A 22,836-nucleotide genomic window follows, 5' to 3' on the forward strand; every position below is an offset into this window, starting at 1 on the left:
CAACCCACTCCAGTATTCTTGCCAGAAAAAGTCCCATGGACAGAGGAGCCTAGTGGGCTATGGTCCATGGGGTCTCAGAGAGTTGGACATGACTGAAATGGCTGATCATGCAGGCACACTATGTGTTGGAAATCTTTCCATGGTCAAAATCTCTCTCTTCCATTGTTGAGGGGTCTTATTTCTGTTGGTGAGCTAGAGTGTAAAATCTTAAATCCTCTCCCTTCTTCTGGTGATACTCCCCTCTTTTCACAGGGATCTAGTTGGGGTTGCCATACTATTGAACATAATGCTTTTCCTGTAGACACAGTTGTTTGGTCAAGGGGTAGGCACCACCCCATGCTCAACCAAGCAGAATTCTCCATATAAGCCTTCCCCTGGGATTTTTTTCAAGTTACAAACTTACTTCTCTGGAGGTAGGACTGTTGGTGGCTATGTTTTTCACCTTGCAGCAAAAGGCAGTCTGCAGTGATTGACAAGGAAACCAACAGTGCAAAACCAGGGAGGTACAGAAAAGAAATAAGACTCATCTTCTGGTTCATGTCCCTGATTCCAACTGCTCCAAGGCCCAGCTACAAGCACACATTCCTGCCGTTTGGTCCAACACTTCCACCCGTGTGAAATAACCCTTTATCCTTCCAATAAATTCTCCCTTTGCTGTCTTCGTGTGAGTTGAGCATATATCTAAGCAGTCACTAGAGGCCTGATCACCGGCATGAGCCAGAGGGGAGCTGCTGATTTCCAGAGCGGCCTTTTCACTCTAGTGGGCAGCAGTGAGCTCATTCCCCATCCTGCAGGCCTTTCAGCCTCAGCAGGGAAAGCCATGGTCCCTCCCACGGGCCTCTCTCAGGAGAATGCGTGCCTGACAATCCTAAGAAAGTGTTCTGTGCAATTGCCTGGGAGGCTTTCCCTTTCTCTTTCATCTGCTTTGTGCAACTGTAATGGACAAGTTTCCAAGTAGACTGAAGATCTTCTGTGGAAGCTAGCTGGGCTGAGGGTGGAAAAAAAGAGTGATTTCTGAAGTGTCTCTTCTTATAGAGCAGCTCCCCTATCCTTTTCTCTTTCAAGCTTCTAAGGGGATAAATGACTGGATCACATATGAGCTTGGTAGTCTCGTGACCTTTAGGATTTCTGTCTTCTCATTTGTGAAATTAGTGATTAGCAAGTATTACCTTGTATGAATATATTCAAAATAATCAGCCCAGGGACAGGAACGTGCCAGTGTCTCCCTCTCATCGCACATTACCTACCTCTGCGCTCAGGGTTCTGAGCAGTGGAGAGAGCATAAGACAAGAGGGTTACAGTGGTTTTGTATAAATTCTCTCATGAAGTACCCCTTATCCCCCTAACCCGCTCCCCTTGGCCCTCCTTTCCTTCCTCCCTCCACAACACCTCTTTTTCTCCTGTCCCCTCCTTGCAATGTCCTTGTTTTCTCCCTAGAGCTCCTTTCCCGCTCCCCCGGTGACCCCCCTCCTCCCACCCACCCGCCCCAGCTGCTGGTGTGGCTGGCTGTTCTGAAGCTATTGATTTTGCTCTAGAAAAGATTGCTCAATTCATTTTCTCCACTGCGGCCCAGCGCCAGACCTCAGGGTAGGCCCCACAGTGCCCGAGTGGATTATGCACACTGCTTCCCCGAAGGGCAGCAACCACATTTCCTCTCCATGCCCAGGCCGGATAAGACAGTGAAGGTGAATGTGATTCATAAACTCCAAAGAGCCAAACAGAGCAGTGGACCCTGACCTCCGCATCTCCACATTTACCAGGTTAGCAAGGGACTGGCACCCAGTCGGTGTTGATACTGTTGGTTGAAATTAAATGAGTCTCTTAGCTTCACAGCATTCAGAAGTGAAAAGCGTCTCTCCACTGACTTCTGATTGCCTGCAGCAGTGATTTGCAGCCCTGGAGGCACACTGGAATCACCTGGGGAGATGTTAAAAACACTCATGGCCATGTCTTACTCAAGACCAGTTAACTCAGAATTGCCCGGGCATTGGCACCTTGTCAGACCTGGATCTGTGACTCTGATAGGCACCCACTGTGGGCTTCCAGGATGAGACTAGTTTCCCCAGCCTGGCACTCCAGGTCCTCCATGCCTCAGCTCCTGCACTGTTTCCAGCCTCACCTCCTCTCACTGTGTTCTATGCACTCAAGGTCCCAGCTGCTTGACTTTCTCACTCTTCACTCTAGACATCACTGTGCATTTGCCCATGCTGTTTCCCCTTTCAAGATACGCCTCTCAGGACATCCCTGCCCTTGCAACTCTTCCTTGCAATTTCCTCTTCATCTTTTAAGACCGAGATCAAACAACCTCTCAGTTGAGTAGTTTTCCAGCCTTTTCAAGACTCCGGTACTCCAGATTGTCACTCTGCATTGTGTTCTCTCTTCTGATTAGGTTTTGCCCGATACATCCAATTTCTGTCCTATTGCCGTGGATTTAGTTTCTTTCACTACGGCCCCTCCTGCCTGATAGTCCAGGCAGATTTGTCACTTGGCTTTGTACTCCAGCTTCAGTCCTTGGACATGGCTCATTGGGAATCATCTTCAGCTCTAAGCTTTGAAGTCCACTGGCTGCCCTCCTCTCCCTGCAACCCTTCTCTGCTTCCAAAACTCCTGCCTGGATGCAGTGGCTGGAACCCTACAGCTCTGGGAGAGGCATTTGAATACAAATTGTGCTGGGTAACAATGGTCCAGATTTATTGAGTGTTTATCACACACCCTATTACAGTGCTTCACTGCATTATTTCACATAACCTTATACCAATGAATCACTGGGCCTTAAAGACCTTAAATGAACTGTCCAAAAGCAAACAGGCAGCTGGATTTCCCCAAGGCTAAGTCTCCCAAGTCCACAAGCTTCATGCCTGTGTGATACTTTAATGCTGCTTCTCTATGCACTTGATTTTTAACTCTGCCCTTACGCTCTCAGGGCTGTATTGTAATTTATTGGTTTGTATGTCTTGTCTACCCCACTAAACTGTGACCTTCTCAAGGTGAGGGATTGAGTTGTTCAGGTCTATATTCTTAGCACTTAGCAAATTACCTGGCATGGAACAGAGGCTCGGAAAATGCTTGTGGCCTAAATAAATAAATGGCCATTATAGCCCAAAGGGAGACTGATAGGGAAAAGGAGACAGAGCCATCTAGATCACGGTCTGAAAAAGCCCATTCTCTTATGGCCCTGATTAGGGAGATCTGTGCCAGGCAGGGAAGGCAGATGGGTGGAGGAGTAGGGGCAACAAGCCCCAGGGCGCCTTTCCTTGATTTCCTTGAAATCCGGCGTCTGTCCTGTCCTGTCACCCAGCAGCCAGAGAACATTTGTTCCCCAAAGGGCCGGCACTGTGCCAGCAGCAGGTGGTGGCCCGTCCACTGGGAGGGAGGGAGGCAGCCGGTGGGAGCACTGATGTGTGCTGGAGACAAGATGCTGTGAGTCTGCTGCGGCACGCTGGTGACAGCAGCTGGGCCAGGGCTGCGAGTCACCATTCTGTAACCATTAAAAACCAGTTGCTGTCCCTTTCATAATAATAAATTAAAACATCACTCCATATTGTGCTATTTTCAGAGAGCAAAAAGAAAAAAAAAAAAAAACCCAAAAGACAAAAAAATAAAAAAGGAAGAAAACAATAGGAAACAACAATGTTGGACCATACCTTATCAGCTGGGTTGTCTATAAAATTAATAGATTTCTAGGTTATTATAGAAAAGCTTCATGGCTGCTTTTAAGATGCAATTTTTTCATTTCTTTACAGAAAAAAGAAACAACAACTTACAATCAACCAACAGCATATACATTTGGAAATAAGAAGATGAGAATAGAGGCAAAATATTTCTGTCTGCTTATTTGGTTGCTCAAAGAACTTAAGTGTTATTACTAAGCTGCATCATCAGTATCCTTCACAGCTACATGAAAACACGCAGGTTTGATATCAGTGGACCTGAATAGAAGCCTGTGACGTTGACCTTGATGGACCCATGTGCATTGGCCTTCTGCAGGCTACTTTTTACTTTACTGACCAGGTACAGTGACCTAGAGCAACACTTCCCTCTATAATGGGCAATCTAGTGCTCTCAGGAAGATTGAAAAAGACTCATGATACTCACCCGATGATCTCTTAGAGCCTCTTGCTGTGAATTTCAGCTTCTTGATTGACCAGCTCACATTTTTGTCTCTTGTGGCTGTCCTCCTGCCTCTCTCCCATCTGTCTCATTCATTGATGAGAGTTTTCTCCTTCATTCTCTAAAGCATCACTGACACAAGGAAGTTATATGCAACAGACTTTTACTAAAAATTTAAGGATGGCTACAGGGATTAGAGCACAGAGCAGGAACCAACCTAAAATGCAAAACTAGATTACTAGACATCTTGAAAACTGCCAGCCCTCCTTCCTGCAGGGAAAACCTCACTTGCTCTGTTTATGTTCAGGTCCTGCTTGCAGACGTGTCTCATTAGACCACAGCTACAAAATTTCTATTCCTATCCTTTTTTACTTTTGTAAATTATTGCCCACTCAGAACAACATAGGAGGCCTCGTTGTGTACAAGACTTGTTTTTTTTTTTTTTTTTTTTTAAAAAAAAAAACAATAAACAGTCTCTAAATTTTATTCTCAAGAAAATGATTGTTGTTTAGTCACTAAGTTGTGTCTGACTCTTTTTTGACCCCATGGACAAGAACCTGCCAGGCTCCTCTGTCCTGGAATTTTCCAGGCAGGAGTACTGGACTGGATTGCCATTTCCATTTCCAGGAGATCTTCCCAATCCAGGGATTGAACCCATGTCTGCTGCCTTGACAAGTGGATTCTATACCACGGAGTCACTGGGAAAACCCCGAGAAATAAGAATCTAGCTTTTATCATACTAAGAGAGAAAGTCTAATTGGAGAAGTTTGATATCAATTCTTACTATAAAATATTGATACTACTGTTACTATTAAAACTACCATGACTGTAAATGGAAAAAATTGAAAAGTTTTTTGCCGCTTTAGCTTAGAGGCTCTGAGCTCATGCTCTGAGCCCTGATCCAAGCAGTCTGAAGAGGGTAGCAGAGTAGCACTGTGGCTATCATTGAAATGTCACACATGATGTGCTTGGAGTGATTTCCTTCAAAGGGGGCTCTGAGGATGGCAGATATTTAAATCTTCAGCCTGTTCTCAGTAGGGTAAACCTGGGCCTTTGAGTGAAGTGGTGGACTGACATCCTGGCTGTGGACTCAATAGTTGGCTTAAGAAATGGAAGGAGGAGCATTACTTGGTGTCTAAAAAGGCCTATTTCACATTTGAAATCATACCAAGCATGGATTATTTATGAGATTATTTGTGAGGTCTTGTTCTCAATGGATCAAAATAAGTTCTCCAAGGCAATGGCAGTAGACTGTGGGATTTTGCATTTTCTCTATGGAGACTTGCAGAATACATCCCCTGGAGAAGGAAATGGCAACCCACTCCAGTATTCTTGCCTGGAGAATTTCATGGACAGTGGAGCCTGGTGGGCTGCAGTCCATGTGGTCACAAAGAGTTGGACATCCCTGAGCAACTAATACTTTCTGGCACATACTGGGCACTCTTATTTGCTAACTCAGTAATGCAACAAATGCTAACTCAGTAATGCAACAAGTTATTCCTTGATGGATTAACCCTGACATAGGTTATTTCTGCACCCTGGAATGCCTCCTGTGAATATCTCTGTCAGGGACACACACACACACACACACATCTTTCTAGCTTAACTTGGTTGATTTTTACACGTCTAGTTCCTTGTTACCTATGTCATAATAATTGTTAAATTTACCCCTGTACCCTCTGCTCTCATCACATTTGCAATGGTATTGTTCAAACACATGTGTTCATGATTAGTTGTTGAAGCTCTTGACTTTTCCATACTTCTGGCTTCCCAAGGGAAGCCACATCTGTGTTGTAACTGCTGACTTTTCAGTGCAAGACCCAAAGCCTGAGACCAAGTAGGCACTTCTGGCAGAAACAAAGTAGCTTTCACTGAACTTGTTTTCTTTTATTCATGGGCATGAGCCAGCCTACACTTCCTCATCTCACTTGCTGATAAGAATGGCAATCTGATGAAGTTCCAGCCAATGGAATGAGAGAAGTATGTACCCCTTCCCAGACTTGCCTGGGAAGACCCCCGTGTGAGACAGTCCATCCTTTTTCCTCTTACCACTGTCTTACGGGAAACAAGGGAAGTGATTTGGGAAGTTGCATATGGAGGTTGGTGGGGGCCACAGAGGGGAGGAAACACCTGAGATTTGGGGGCTCTTCTACAGTAACAACCTGGCCTGCACTAATCAATCAATTTAAAAAACTTGCCTAAAAATAAATAAATAAATAAATAAAAAACTTGCCTAGTTCACAAAACCAAAAATTTGTAAAGCTGCTATTTAATCTTTTTTATTTTCATCAGTGTTCTACTGAACCCAGTTTGTAATCACTCCATATGGTTTTCTGCTTGATGCTACTGATGGCCCTCTAGGAGAATCACCTGCAACAACTGTATTCTTACAAGCTGAAGAAGGAAGCACTGATTTCCATTTCTTGGCCACCTTGGTGGCAGGGCTAGGTTGTCATGGCACTCCACCTGTTTCCAGCCTCTCGTGTTAACATGATAGCTCCTGTTTTGTGGCTTCCTTGCTGCTGTGGAGATCAGAAACAACACAGAGCTCCGAGCTTCCGAGTGATGCTTATGTGCTGGCTCACTGTGGCTCAGCTCCCCCAGGGGGCTCCTTCCCCTGTTCAGTGACTCACAACTCAGGTACTGCTGGGAGGGGCTTCCTTGAGGTTGCCAAGGGGCTGGGCAATGCAAGTTGTACTTCTGACACAATTGCCCCTGTGAGATGAACTGCACCAGTGGAATAACTCTCTCTTTTCCTCCATATTTGGCTTGTATGGAGAGAGGAAATACTTCCATAGGATCTCTCCAAAGACCAGGGACGGGGTTGGGCACACTTACTCCTTGGAAGGAAAGTTATGACCAACCTAGACAGCATATTAAAAAGCAGAAATATTACTTTGCCAGCAAAGTCCATCTAGTCAAGGCTATGGTTTTTCCAGTAGTCATGTATGGCTCTGAGAGTTGGACTATAAAGAAAGCTGAGTGCCAAAGAAGGGATGCTTTTGAACTGTGGTGCTGTAGAAGACTCTTGAGAGCTCCTTGGACTGCAAGGAGATCCAACCAGTGCATCCTAAAGGAGATCTGTCCTGCGTGTTCATTGGAAGGACAGATGTTGAAGCCGAAACTCCAATCCTTTGGCCACCTGATGCGAAAAGCTGACTCATTTGAAAGACCCTGATGCTGGGAAAGATTGAAATCAGGAGGAGAAGGGGAAGACAGAGGATGAGATGGTTGGATGGCATTACAGACTCAATGGACATGAGTTTGAGTAAACTCTGGGAGTTGGTGATGGACAGCGAGGCCTGGTGTGCTGCGGTCCATGGAGTCACAAAGAGTCGGACTTGACTGAGCGACTGAACTGAACTGAAAGCTCAACCCCCTTAGCATGGCATTCAAGGCCCTCATGATCATTCTAGGACCCTGTATGTCTCTGCTGCCACAACTGTGCTGCAAAGAAACAAGTCTCCCATTACTGCTTTTTTTTTTTCTTCCCATTTGTTTCTCCAGTTGTAGAGTCAGAGCCTTGGAAAGGGAAAGGGACAGCTGGAGACCAGGTTATATGTCAGCACCTCAGCTGCAGGCAGCTGGGAAAGGGAAGACTTCCATTCCCATCTTTTAGGAAAGCATGAGATGTGAATCACTTTTTCCATATTCCAGCTATAAATGGTGTTGCCCTTTCCATGGATGCTTGTATTTGAATGAAGCTGGAAATTTTTGCCATGCTGTATTGACTTCACAGATATTTCATCTCCTTTTGTTTCCTATTTGCCTTTACAAAGGAATAAAAAGACATGATTTTACATCTCATTTACATGGAATCTTAATTTTAGAAATAATAAGAACTTAGCAGAAAATTAGCAATGACTAAGACTTTGTATGATTAAACATGTTCCGTTCAGTTCAGTTGCTCAGTCGTGTCTGACTCTGTGACCCCATGGACTGCAGCACACCAGATTTCTCTGTCCAACACCAAATCCTGCAGCTTACTCAAACTCATGTCCGTCGAGTCAGTGATGCCTTTCAATCATCTCATCCTCTTTCGTCCCCTTCTCCTCCCACCTTCAATCTTGCCCAGCATCAGGGTCTTTTCCAGTGAGTCAGTTCTTCACATCAGGTGGCCAAAGTACTGGAATTTCAACTTCAGCATCAGTCCTTCCACTGAATATTCAGGACTGATAGAATTAACTATGTTACAGGTAGAAAAATAGGTAAAAGTGAAAATGTAAACATTAACTGGGAGACAATAGTTTCCAGAAAAATAACCCCCCAAAACCATCACAGATGGAAACTTGCTAATTTAAAGATGTTATCAACATATTAATGGGTAAATAAAGTAATTTAGGCAACATTTATAAATGCAAAATTAAGAAAATTAGACTTTATGGAAATAATAACCCCTAACGAAAACTTCCCATGGCAGAAGTTACTATGATCATTCAATTTAGTGTGGATGAAAAAGTTAAATAGCTACAAATTCTATTATAAAATATACATGGAGAATGGTGAATACTCATGAAAATCATTTAAGTAAGATAGAAATAAAGATGGAAAATATGAGTAAATAGAAATTTGGTCAAAGAATTGGAATGATTGAATCCTACTGGAGAAATATACTTTTTCCCCTTAAAGAAGATTCATCCATATTAGTATAGTTCTTGGGGACATGTTTGTATTTGTGAATATTGACTTTAATTTTAGGGTTACTACAATTTGACCGAATTGAGCAAATGTCAACCAGAAATTATAGTACTCATTTATTGGCAATGGCACTGTAAAACTACTTATTACAAAACAACTTTTGGCTGAAATATTTCTCTGAACTCAAGGCAGAAGGCAAGGACTTCGGCATTTCTTCTGAGTTGATAATTAGATTCTAGGAGCAAGCTGCCATGCAGTGGACTACTAACCTGGGAGGATTCTCACTGGGGAGGACAGCAACTGTCACCCTGTGCTTCATGGAAGCGTATGGAAAAGTCTGCACTCATCAAAGGCACTGGGTGCTGAACAACTCAATACAGCTCAGATTGAGCTTCTCAGAGTGCCCTTAAGGGGTCTCCGACTCTCTTAGTCTCTTTTGTTATCTCCTCAAATAATTTCCTTTCTCAGTTTCTGGGAGATGAATAGGACTAAGGGATCCCAGGTCTTGCTTCATACACTTGGCAATGGCTTGCCATGCATTTGATGTGGGGTTTACTGTTTAGAAACAGGCCATGTGAGATATTTCCTCAACGTAGCCCCATGGATGCTCTCGGCTGAGATCCATTTCTGCATCCATTATCAGCAACTGAAAGCATTAGTAAGATCTCTCTGTGCATGCTTCATTGTGACACTGGATGCAATAACGGGAACAGATGTGGTGGGCCAACCTCCAGGGGTTTGTAATCTGAGGCAGAAGGACAGACAGTGCGACCACAGATGAGCGCTCAGGCATAACCTGTGAGCCAGGACACAGGTATGACAGTTGGGACTGACACAGCCCTGGAACCTCCCTTCACATAAGGATGCTTCCTCTTATCACAGGGGTCTCTCTGGGATGCCTTTGAACAGCCGGCTCTCTTTGTGCATTTCTAATAAGATCTGATTAACAAAAAGTCTCGGAAACAACTTATGCAGGAACATATTGACTGCGTACAGCAGTTGATGTTGATGCAAAGCCCGTATCAAACAGAAAGGTAAAGAAAATGTGAACTTGTATTTACATCATAAACAATCTGAGGGGCTCCTTCCAATGTGCATGAACATCAAAAACCCTGGTTTATTCCTGTGCCTAGTCAAATGCCTGGTATGTGGTAGATGGTGAACTAGTGTCTATTAAATGAGTGGATTTGAAACAAATACACCATTGTATCATAGGGAAGATAGATACAATTCATTTCCATTTTCTGCTTTTTTTCTTCTCCATTCTCTTCCCCTTTCTCTGGCTTTCCTCCTCCTCTTCATCCCCCCCACCCATTTCTCTTAACACTTATTTTACTGTGTGTGTGTGTCTGAATGCCTGCGTGTGTACACTCAGTCATGTCTGATTCTTTGTGACCCCCATGGGCTGTAGCCTGCCAGGCTCCTCTGTCCATGGGGTTCTCCAGGCAAGAATACCAGAACACATTGCTATTTCCTCCTCCAGGGGCTCTTCCCAACCCAGGGATTGAACCCAGGTCTCTTGGGTCTCCTGCATGGGCGGGTGTGTTCTTCACCAGCTGAGCCACCAGGGAAGCTTTGTCATTTTACTAAATATGTCATTTATATTGGCATATGTTATCAGGAGAGCCTTTATATATTTCCCCAGAATATTAATAAATTCCCAATGACATTCACTAAATAGTCCTTCCTTTGCTCACTAACTTAAGCTCCTTCAGGACACTGATCTTTACTGATCTTTATGTCTCTAGAACAGGCTGCAGGGCCTGTAAGATATTACAGAATAAAAGATAATAAAAGGAATAAAAGATTCCTTTTATTGGGTGTAGGATGTATTTGTATGCCACACTTAGCACCTGTTATGAGCTGTGACCCTTCAAAATTCATATGTTGAAACCCTAACCTTTTAGAATCAGACTGCATTTGGAGATTGTGTCTTGAAGAGGCAACTAATTTAAAATGAGGTCACTAGTCAGTCAGTTCAGTCACTCAGTCATGTCCAACTCTTTGCAACCCCATGAACTTCATCACACCAGTCTTCCCTGTCCATCACCAACTCCCAGAGTTTACTCAAACTCATGTCCATCATGTCAATGATGCCATCCAACCACCTCATCCTCTGTTGGCCCCTTCTCCTCCTGCCTTTAATCTTTCCCAACATCAGGGTCTTTTCAAATGAGGAAGTTATTTGCATCAGATGGCCAAAGTATTGGAGTTTCAGCTTCAGCATTAGTCCTTCCAATGAACATTCAGGATAGATCTCCTTTAGGATAGACTAGTTGGATTTCCTTGCAGTCCAAGGGGCTCTCAAGAGTCTTCTCCAACACTACAGTTCAAAAGCATCCCTTCTTTGGCACTCAGCTTTCTTTAAGTCCAACTCTCAGATTCATACATGACTACTAGAAAAACCATAGCTTTGACTAGATGGACCTTTGTAGGTAAAGCTGGACCTTGGTTAAAGTCCAATATGACTGGTCTCCTTATAAAAAGAGGAAATATGGACATAGTCATACATAGAGGAAAGACTATGTGAAGACAGAGAGATCATTATCTACAAGCCAAGGGGAGAGGTTTCAAAAGAAATCAATCCTCCCTTCACCTTGATTTTAGGAAAAATCAAGCCTCCTAGCCTCCAGAACTGTGAGAAAAGAAATTTCTGTTGTTTAAGCTACCTAATCCATGCTCTTTTTTTATGATACCCTAGAAAACTAATAAAGTGCCTATAAAAGTATATATTTTTATACTAGGAACTATTTATGGGTTATCTACCTTATTACTTTGAGCTATCTGAAATACTGTATCATTTCAAATGTGTAACATATATGTAGGAGAAAAAACAAGAGATTAGTCAAATTTTTAACCAGGGTTATCTCTGGGTGTAGATTTTAGGTTAAAGTATGCTTTTTCTTTGTGTCTTTTGATATTTTCCAGAACTTGTGTAATGAGCATGAGTTACTCTTCTACACAGGGAACTGTGCTTAATTGCTTAGTAATGTCCGCCTCTTTGTGACCCCACGGACTGTAGCCCACCAGGCTCCCCTGTCTATGGGGATTCTCCAGGCAAGAATATTGGAGTGGGTTCCCATGTCCTTTTCCAGGGGTCTGCATAGGGAAAGAAGCCATTTAAAATTTTTATGAGAGTGCTAGTGTGATTATAGATTGATGACCTAGCTGTGATACCCAGGTGAGGTTTGTGTGTAGATGAGTTTTGCAGTTTCTGATGTTCCTTATCTATTTTTGAATTGCTGTATCCTAGGCTTATTCTGTAAAACATGCTTGTTTCTGAAAATAATGATTTGTTTGGATGATCCCTTTGCCTCTTTTTGTCTTTTGTGCAATTGTGGTGAGAAGGCATTGTTCGCAAAGACTAGCAGAGTTCATACTATTCCTGTCACTGACAGTATTATTTGCAACTGCTTTTTCTTTATGCCTCTTCTAATTTCCACGCCACCACTTGCTGTATTTCATTAAAACTGGTTTAGAAATGCAAGGCATATAATTAGATTGAGAAATATGCTATCGATTTAGTTTTCCATTATGATGTTATCACATGCACCAAAAAAAGTCATTTGGTACAATTGTTATGATTAAAACCACAAAAGAGATCTATTACATCAGACTTAGTTTTCAGTGCTTGATGCAGTGTAAAATATGAAAGAGAGGGGTTAATCTGTTTTTATTAGAACTGCATATGTCATGTATCCATAAATGCCTATAGGCTAATAATTTCAATTGAATCTTCAGTAGACCAGAGGTTTTTTCAGGAAGTCATATTAAATAAAAATAAATCTATAGTTAAGTACTTCATTTTTGAAGGTCGCTGGGGATCATAATCCTTTTCTAGATCTGCACTGCGCAAAAACACATGCACCAAATCTACGCAAGATGGCTTTCTTTTGCAGGAAGACTTACAAAGGGCAAAGAGCATGGATTTTAAAGTCAGACAGCAGTGCAGTCAAATCACAGTCCCACTGCTCTCTGGGAGAAGGTGGGATCACTATTTAAAAAGTATGTACCATGTACCAGGCTGATGGAGACATCATTTTAGTCAGTTCCTACAAAGCTGTTAAATTACTGGTTCAAGTTCATAGCTAGTAATTGATATGATTTTAGGTTCATTTCACTTCCAAATCCATGCACTTTCTGCAGTAATATTTCTCCTTTGCTAAACAAGGATAATAATGTTTCTTCATAAGGTAGTTTTGATGATCAAACAAGTTAGTATCTGTATAAAATTGAGCATCCTACTTGGAATGTAGTGCCAGTGAACACACTTACCCTTTCCCTCTGATAATCTGAGTGATCCTAGAGGGTGGGCTAGTTTGGGAGAGAGATACTGTTACTCCTTACCCTTGCATACATAGGTAAGGAAAATGTGGGTCGAAAAAAGTTATGATTATGATATAGAAAAATCTTACTTATTATAATAGCTTGGGAAGTAGCTATAAATATTATCATATGGTAATGTTTTTTTAAGTTTTTAAAAATAATCTTTATTTTTAGAGCAATTTTAAGTTTATAGCCAAATTGAGAATTGGTACAGAACTTTCCCATATGTCCCTTGCCCCAACACATGCATAGCTTCCCCCATTGTCAACATTCCCCAGCAGAGTGGTACATCTGTTAAAACTGATGAACCTATATTGAACATCATTATCATCTGGAGTCCATAGTTTTCATAGTTTACTCTTGAGTTGTAGATTTTATGAATTTGGAGAAATTTATAGTGATATATATCCATCATCACAGAACCATACAGGGTAGTTTCACTTCTCCAAGAATCTTTTGGGCTTTATCTGTTTATCACTCCCTTCCTCCTAACCCCTAGTAGCCACTGATATTTTTATCTTTTTTCTGTTTCCACAGTCTCACCTTTAGCAGGATGCCATAGTGTTCAAATCATATAGAAAGTAGCCTTTTTAGATTGCTTTCTCTTACTTAATAATATGTGTTTAAGGTTCCCTCATCTCTTTTCATGGCTTGATAGCTTATTTCTTTTTAGTGCTGAATGATATTCCATGTCTGTATATTACATAGTTTGTTTACCAGTCACCTACTAATGGACATGTTGCAAATCCAAGTATGATAAAAGCTGCTATCAACATCCATGTGCAGGTGTTTATATGGACATATTTCGTGTCCTTTGTATAAATACTGAAGAGTGTGATTACTGGATCATTTGATTAGAGTATGAACATACTGAACAGTTTTATAAGAACCACCAAACAGTTTTCTGAAGTGGTTGTACCATTTTGCACTCCCACCAGCAAGGAATGAGAGCTCTTGTTGTTCCACATCCTCACCAGTATTTGGTGAAGTGAGCTGTGTAATGGTAATTCACAGGTGTTTTAATTTGCCCTTTTCTGATAAACCATAATGTGGAATGTTACATATGCTTATTTGCCACCTGCTTGTTTTCTTTGGTGAGGTGTCTTTTAAAGTCTTTGGTCTATTTTTAATTAGGTTGTTTATTTTCTCATTGTTAGGTTTTACGTCTACTCTTTATATCTTCTTCGTATATAGTTTGTGTATTTCTGACAACAGTCCTTTATTAGATATGTCTTTTGCAAATGTTTTCTTCTAGTCTGTGGTTTATTTTTTCATTCTTTTGACAGCATCCTTGGTTCATGATCTATTTCTGGGGAACCCAACTTAGGATATTTCATTGGTCAACTGTTGTTGCAATAGTGCTAGATGGAAGAGGTCATCATAATCTCCGGGGCTTACCACATCAAATATTTTATTTTTACTAACAAGTTGGCTAGAGAAGCTCTACTTAGTCTATGGATTAAGTATAAGCCTGTTCCACATGTCTTCTCCTCTGGGACCAGGAGTTATCCAGGGCATCCCCTTCCCAAGACAAAGCCAAGACAAACAAGCACATTCAAAGCCTTTGCTCATGTTATATTTATTGGTCAAACATTTCATTTACCAAAGTAAATGACCTGTACCAAAGGCTGAAGAATATCATCCTTTTTCTCTAGACACAAGGCAAAGAGCATGGAGACAAAATTCTATCACCAGAGCAGGATAAGGAAGAGAGCAAAGAATACACTGTGTAGGCAAAACCAACAATTTTGTACTCAAATTTACAATAAACCAGGTGTGATAAGTTGAATAATAGCCCATTAGATGGCCATGTTCTAATTTCTGGAACTTCTGAATATAGCAAAAGTGACTTTGCAAGTGTGATTAAATTAAGGGTTTTGAGATGGGGAGATTTCCAAGATTATATAGGTGAGCACAATGGAATTATAAGGATTCTTATAAGAGGCAGGAAGGAAATCAGAATGTAGAGAAGATGCTGTTCTTCTGACTTTGAAGATGTAAGCAGCCATGAGCAAAGGAATATCAGCAACCTCTAGAAGCTAGTAAAGGCAAGGAATGGATTACCCCCTGGAATATCCAGGAAGAAATAGTCCTGCCAACATTTTGATTTTAGTCCTATAATATTCATCTGATTTCTGACTTCCAGAACTGTAAGAGAATAAATGCATGTTGTTTAACATTACTAAATTTGTGATAATACTGTCTGTATGAAACTAATATACCATATGATTTACTTACATATTTTTCCCTAACACTTTAACCCTATACAGTATGCATTGTTTTTCTTATTTTTAAAGAGGAGCATCTTGAAGTTCCAAAACATTAAATAACTGGCCCAAGATCATACAGCTGACAAGTTATCAGACCCACTGAAGCTTGGGTCAAACTTCAATTATCAATGTCCTTGCTGTCAAAACATTAGTTCAGCTTCTGTTTTATGTTAATTGATAAACTAAAGAATAAATACAATAAACACAAGATCCTTCATAATTCAGCAGGATGAGATGGAGAAAATAAAGTTTCTTTAACAATTGCCTCTCCTCACTGCAGCTTTATTGATGTATAACTGACATATAACATTCTGTAACTTTAAGGTATACACATTTATTTCATATACATATGCATTACTAAATGACTTCCCCAATAACAGTTAACACAACCATCAACTCACAGGATTATGGTTTGTGGGGGAGTGAGAAAAATTAAGATCCACTTTCTTAGCAACTTTCAAGTATATTATATAGTATTGTTTACTGTAGTTACTATGCTGTACATTATATTCCCAAAATTTATTTATCTTATAACTTGAAGTTTGTACTTTGAGACCAAAATCCCGCTACTTCCCCCACAATTCATTCCTTGGCAACCATCATTTTACTCTCTGTTTCTAGAAATTTGAATTTTTTAGATTTCATGTATAAGTGATATTACACAGTATTTGTTTTTCTCTGACTTATTTCACTTGGCATAATGCCTTTAAATTCCATCCATGTTTCAAGTGGCAGGATTGCTTTCTTTTTCATGGCTGAACTCCATTTTTTTATATATACTACATTTTCTTTATCCATTCATTTATTGATGGAAACTAAGGCTGCTTCCTTGTCTTGACTATTGTGAAAGTGCTGGAGTGAGTTTGGGGATACAGATGTCTTTTTGAGATAATGATTTAATTTCCTTTGTATATAGTCCCAGAAGTGGGATCATACAGTAGTCCAACTTTTTTTTTTTTTTTTTTTTTGAGGAACCTCCATATTGTTTTCCATAGTGGCTGCACCAGTTTGTAATCCTTCCAACAGTGCATCCACATCCTTGCCAACATGTATCTATTGTCATTTTGATTATAGCCATTTTAACTGTGTGAGGTGATATCTTATTCTGGTTTTAATTTGCATTTCCCTGATAATTAGTTATGTTGAAATCTTTTCATGTACCTGTTGGCAATTTAGGTGTCTTCTTTGGAAAAATGTCTATTCAGGCCCTCTGTCCAGTTTTTAATCAGATTATTTGTGTTTTTCTATGGGAATTGAATGAAATCCTTCATCAGATACATGGTTTCCAAATATTTTCTCCCATTGCACAAGTTACCTTATCATTTTGTTCATTGTTTGTTTCTTTTGCTAGGCAGAAGCCTTTTAGTTCTATGTCCTGCTTTACTTTCATTGCTTTTGCTTTTGGTGTCATAGCCAAGAAACCCATTGCCAAGACCGTTGTCAAGGAGCTCTTTTCCTATGTTTCCTTCAAAAGTTCTACAGTTTCAGGTCTTCCACTTAAGTCTTTAATCCACTTGAATTAATTTTTGTGTTTGGTATAAAATAAGGGTCCAGTTTCATTTTTTATTTTTTCTCCTGCCTGAATATCTAATTTTTCCAGCACAATTTATTGAAGAGACCACCCTTTCCTCATTCAGTCTTCTTGTCTCCCTTTAAAAATATAAGTTGAACACATATGTTGGGTTTATTTCTGGGCTATTGATTCTGTTCCATTGGTCTATGTGTCCGTTATTTTTTGTGCCATTAAATGCTATTTTCAATACTACAGTTTTTGTGTTATAGTTTAAAATACAGATTGCAATGCCTTCATCTCTATTATTCTCTCTCAGGATTAATTTAGTTATTTCAGGTCTTTTGTTGCTCCCTATGAATTTTAGGATTGTTTGTTCTATTTCTGTGAAAAATGCCATTGGAATTTTGGTAGGGATTGCACTGAATCTTTGGATGGCTTTGGGTAATATGACATTTTAATGATATTAATTCTTCTGATCCATGAACATGGATCTTTCCATTTATTTATATCTTCTTACTAATAAATTTCTTTCACTACAGCCTTAAGAGTTTTTAGGGTACAAATCTTTAATCTCTTGGATTCAATTTATTCCTAAGTATTTTATTGTTTTTGATACAACTATAAACAGGATTTTTTTTCTTTTTCAGATAGTTTGTTGTTAGTGTATAGAAATACAACTGCCTTTTTGTTTCATATCCTATAACTTTACTCAAAGTTTTATTGGTTCTAACAGGTGTTTTTTTTTTTTATTTTTTGTATTTTATATGTATAAGATCATATCATCTGCAGATATAGATAATTTTACTTCTTTCTTTCCAATTTGTATGTTTTAACTTATTTTTCTGGACTAATTGCTTTCACTGGAACTTTTAGTACTTTGTTGAATACTAGGTGTCTTATAGGCAGCATACAATTGGATCTTATATTTTATCCATTTAAAGGAGACATCCTTGTCTTATTCCTGATCTTAGAGGAAAAGCTTTTAATCTTTCAATTATGAGTATGACATTAGCTGTGGGCTTGTTTCATATTTGGTCTTTATTTTGTTGAGGTATGTTCCTTTTGTACACAACTTATTGAGAATTTTTATCATGAAAGGATGTTAAATTTTGTCAGATGCTCTTTATGCATCTATTGAGATGATCATACATTTTAATCTTTCATTCTGTCAATGTGGTGTATCACATTTATCAATTTGCAAATATCAAACCATCTTTGCATCTCAGGGATAAATTTTACTTGATCATGGTATATGGTCTTTTTTTTTTCCTTTAAATTTAATTAGTTTTAATTGAAGGATAACTGCTTTACAATATTGTGTTGGCTTCTGCCATATATCAACATGAATCAGCCATTGGTATACATATGGCCCCTCCTTTCTGAATCTCATCCACCTCCCATGCCATCACACCCTTTTAGGTTGTTACAGAGCACCAGTTTGAACTCCTTGAGTGATACAGCAAATTCCCACTGGCTATCTATTTTACATATGGTTGCTGTTGGATCTGTTTGATAGTATTTGTTGAGAATTTTTGCATCAATATTTATCAGGGATATTGGCTTTTATATCAGGGTAATACTAGATTCAAAAAATGAGTTTGAGAGTGTTCATCCTCTTCATTTTTTTTTTTTTTTTTGGATGAAATTGGTGAAAATCTGTTAGCATTCGCTTAATATATTTAGGTGCTTTGATGTGGATACATATATATTTACAATTATTTACTCTCTTGATGAATTGACCCCTTTTTCATTATATAATGACCTTATTTCCCCTTTATAATTTTTGACTTAAAATTTGTTTTTATGATAAATATAGATACCTCTACTCTCTTTTGGTTTCTATTTGAATAGAATATTGTTTTTGCATCCCTTCACTTTAAGTTTATATGTGTCTTTAAAGGTTAAGTGGGTGTCTTGTAGGCAGCATATAGTTGGATCTTATATTTTATCTACTTAGACACTCTGTGTCTTTTTATTGGAGAATTTAGTCCATTTACAGTTAAATGGATTATTTAATGTAATTATTTAAAGTACTTATTATCAAATGAGGACTTACCACTGAGATTTTACCAATTCTTTTCTGGCTGTTTTGTAGCCCCTTATTCTTTCTTCCTTTTTGAATTGATGATTCTCTGTAATAGTTTGTTTTGATTCCTAATCTTAATCTCTTATGTATCTGCTATAAATTTTTGCTTTGTAGTTACCAGGAGACTTACATAAAACATCTCAAAGATGTAAGTCATTTTAAGCAGATACCAACTTAACTTTGATCACATAAAAAAACCTGATCATTTTACTGCCCTTTCCACATTTTATGTTTTTGATATCACAATTTACACGTGCATCAACAAGTTATTGTAGCTATAGTTGTTTTTAATACTTTGCTTTCTAATGTTTATACTACAGGTAAGTGAGTAGTATACCACCATATTACTCTATTAAAATATTCTGCATTTGACTGTATACTCATTTTATCATTGTGTTTTAATATTTTCTTATGTTTTCATGTTACTAGTTAGCATTCTTTCATTTCAGCCTGAATATTTCTTGATAAATTTCTTCAGATTTTGTTTATCTGAGAAAGTCTTTATTTCTCCTTCATTTCTGAAAGATAGCTTTTCTGGGTAAAGTATTCTTTGTTGGACACTTTTTCCTCCCTTTCATCACTTTAAATAAATCACCCTACTTTTTCCTGGTTTGCAATGTTTCTGCTGAGAAATCAGCCTTATGGGTTTTTTTTTTTTTTGCATTGGAAAAGTTTTTTCTCTTGCTGCTTTTAAAATTCTCTTTTCATCTTTGATTTGACAGTTTTATTATAATGTGTCTTAGGATTTCTTTGAGTTGAATTTGTTTAGAAATCTATGAGTTTCATTAATTTGGATATCAAATCTTTCCCTAGATTTGTTTAGTTCTCAGCCATTATTTCTTTAAATAAACATTCCTCCCCTCTCTATTTACTTCTCTTTTCCCCTTTCTTCTCAGACTTAATAAATACGTAGATTATATCTTTTCATGGTATTCCACGGTTTAGAGAGGCTTTTTTTCACTCATTTTAATTCTTTTTTTCTTTGATCCCTTTTGATAAGATAATTTCAAATCATCTTCTACCTTACCATTTTTGTGTGTATGTGTGTGGTTAATCACATCTGATGTTGATTTTTCAATTTATACAGTTTATTCTTTAGCTCCAGAAATTCTGTTTTTTTTTTTTTTTGGTAATAATTTCTACCTCTCAGTTAAACGTCTAATTTTATTTGTGTATTGTTTACTTGATTTTGTTGAATTGTACTCCTGCATTTTCTCAGCTCACTGAGCTTTCATAAAACAACTATTGGGCAAATAGTAGATCTCCATTTCTTTGAGGTCAGTTACGGAAAGTTAACATGTACTTTTAGTGTGTCATGTTCCCTTGAATTTTCATGCTTCTTGAAGTCATGCATTGTTTTCTTTACATTGAAAAAAGAGTCACTTCCTTCAGTCTTTATTGACTGGTGTCAGGAGAGAAATATCTTCCATGAGCCCTGTTGGGGATTTTGAGGACCCCTTCAAACCTTTCTAATATGCCTACTCCGTTCTTCTTATTCCCTCTTGTGAAAGGATTCTTAGGGTTGTGTATGTTCTCTTGATCCTGCAGAGGCCAGCTCAGGAGCTGATGGGCTCCCTCCCATTTATTTCCCCTAGAGTGGTGCTCAGTGCTCAAATTTGTAGACTTTCTCGCAATCTTGGAGAATTTGGCTAGCTTTTTGTGCACACTCACAGGCTGCTTGCAAAGGCTTGCTCTTGTTCTCCTCAGGGACCTGCCTAAGGAGCCAACCATGAGGTGGGGGTGTGGCAGGTGGTAGGTGAGACACACTGAACATTGGGGGAGTTCAGGCTTCTTGATGGGGTCTGCTTTGCAATCACTCAGATCTACATCCCTCTGATGCCCTCTGAGAGGCGTAGCTGTCCTCCCAGTGGCTGGCCACCCCTTAGTCGTGCAGCACACAATATTCTAGGTGGGGCAAGAAAGAAGTGGGTATTTTTGGCAGTATCTTTTACAGCTGAGGAAGCCAGGTACTCACTCACATTCTCTTACTTTCTTTTGTGGGCAAAATCAAGAGCCTAACTGCTTTTTTTGAGGTCAGTTATTAGAAAGTTGGGCTTCCCTGGTAGCTCAGCTGGTAAAGAATCTGCCTACAATGTGGGAGACTTGGGTTTGATTCCTGGGTTGGGAAGATCCCCTGGAAGACATGGCAACCCACTCTAGGATTCTTGCCTGGAGAATCGCCGTGGACAGAGGAGCCTGGTGGGCTGCAGTCCATGTGGTGGCAAAGAGTTGGACATGACTGAGTGACTAAATACATTAGAAAGCTATCATGTTTCTTTGGTACTAAACTCTACCACCTTTGGTTAAGGGTGATGCAGATAAAGTGAAATTGTTTTTCTTACCCTCTTCAATATGTCCAGTATCATTGTTTTTCCAATTTTGTGCTAGAGTTTCTCTGCTGGACTACTATACTTGTCCAAAGACACTCTTGTCCATGGACAATTGTCAGAGTCAAGGTTCTTTGTTGGGGAGATGGTAGAAAATTCCTATTTTCCCATTTTGATGATGTTACACTCTAACAGTCACCTTTTCTTTTGTGGTAGAGCTATAGATTTCACATCAACCAGTTTAACAGACACAGTGATGGGTTCCTCGGGAATAAAGGTATCATGCTTCTTTTTTTTTTTTTAATTTATACTGAATTCTCAGAGTTTATTCATCTTACAAATGACAGTATTTACCCTTTGAACAGTAATTTACCCATAACCCTCCTCACACCTCTCACAGTCACTTTTCTGTTTTTAGGAGTTCAACTCTTTATTTTTTTCTTTTTTGTTCTTGAGTAACTAATAATTATCAAAGGTTATAACAATATTGAGAAGCATGGAACAAAATATTCTGCTATGAAAAAGAACACATTTGAGTTTTTCCACCTAATGAGATGGATGAACCTAGAGCCTATTATACAAAGTGAAGTCAGAAAGAGAAAAATAAATATTGTATATTAATGCATATACATATGGAGAAGGCAATGGCACCCGACTCCAGTCTCTTGCCTGGAAAATCCCGTGGACGGAGGAGCCTGGTGGGCTGCAGTCTGTGGGGTCGCTGAGAGTCGGACACGACTGAGCGACTTCACTTTCACTTTTCCCTTTCTTGCATTGGAGAAGGAAATGGCAACCCACTCCAGTGTTCTTGCCTGGAGAATACCAGAGACAGGGGAGCCTGGTGGGCTGCCGTCTATGGGGTCACACAGAGTTGGACATGACTGAAGCGACTTAGCAGCAGCAGCGTATGTATATATGGAATAAAAAAGATGGTACTGATGAACCTATTCGTAGGGCAGCAATGGAGACATAGACATAGAGAACGGACTTATGGACACAGTGGGGAAAGGAAAGATTGGGATGAAATGAGAGAATAACATGGAAACATGTACATTACCATATGTAAAACAGGTAGCAAGTGAGAATTTGCTGTGTAAAAGAGGGAGCTCAATCCAGTGTTCTGTGATAGGTATTGTGCTTCTAAGTATGATGTTATGGCCTGAATTGTGTTCTCCTCTTAAATTCATTTTTTGAAGCTTTAATCTCCAATGTAATTAGATTTTGAGATAGAATCTTTCAGGAGATAGTTAAGACTAAATGAGATCATCAGGATAAAGTTAAATTCAGTAGGGACTGGTGTCCTAATGTGAAGTGGAAGACACTAGAAGCATACATAGAGAAAAGGCCATGTCAGGACACTGAGAAGGTATCTATCTGAAAATTAAAGAGAGCCCTCAAGAGAAAACAACATTGCCAGCACCTTGATCTTGAATTTCTAGCCTCAAGAACTGTGAAAAAATAAATTTATGTTGTTTAAGCTACCTACTCTGTGGTATTTTGTTACGGCAGCACTTACAGACTAATAGAGACAACATTTGGCCTCTTTATGGAGGCTTCAAATAATAT

The sequence above is a fragment of the Dama dama genome, chromosome 20 (assembly GCF_033118175.1).
Source record: "Dama dama isolate Ldn47 chromosome 20, ASM3311817v1, whole genome shotgun sequence".
Classification (NCBI taxonomy): domain Eukaryota; kingdom Metazoa; phylum Chordata; class Mammalia; order Artiodactyla; family Cervidae; genus Dama; species Dama dama.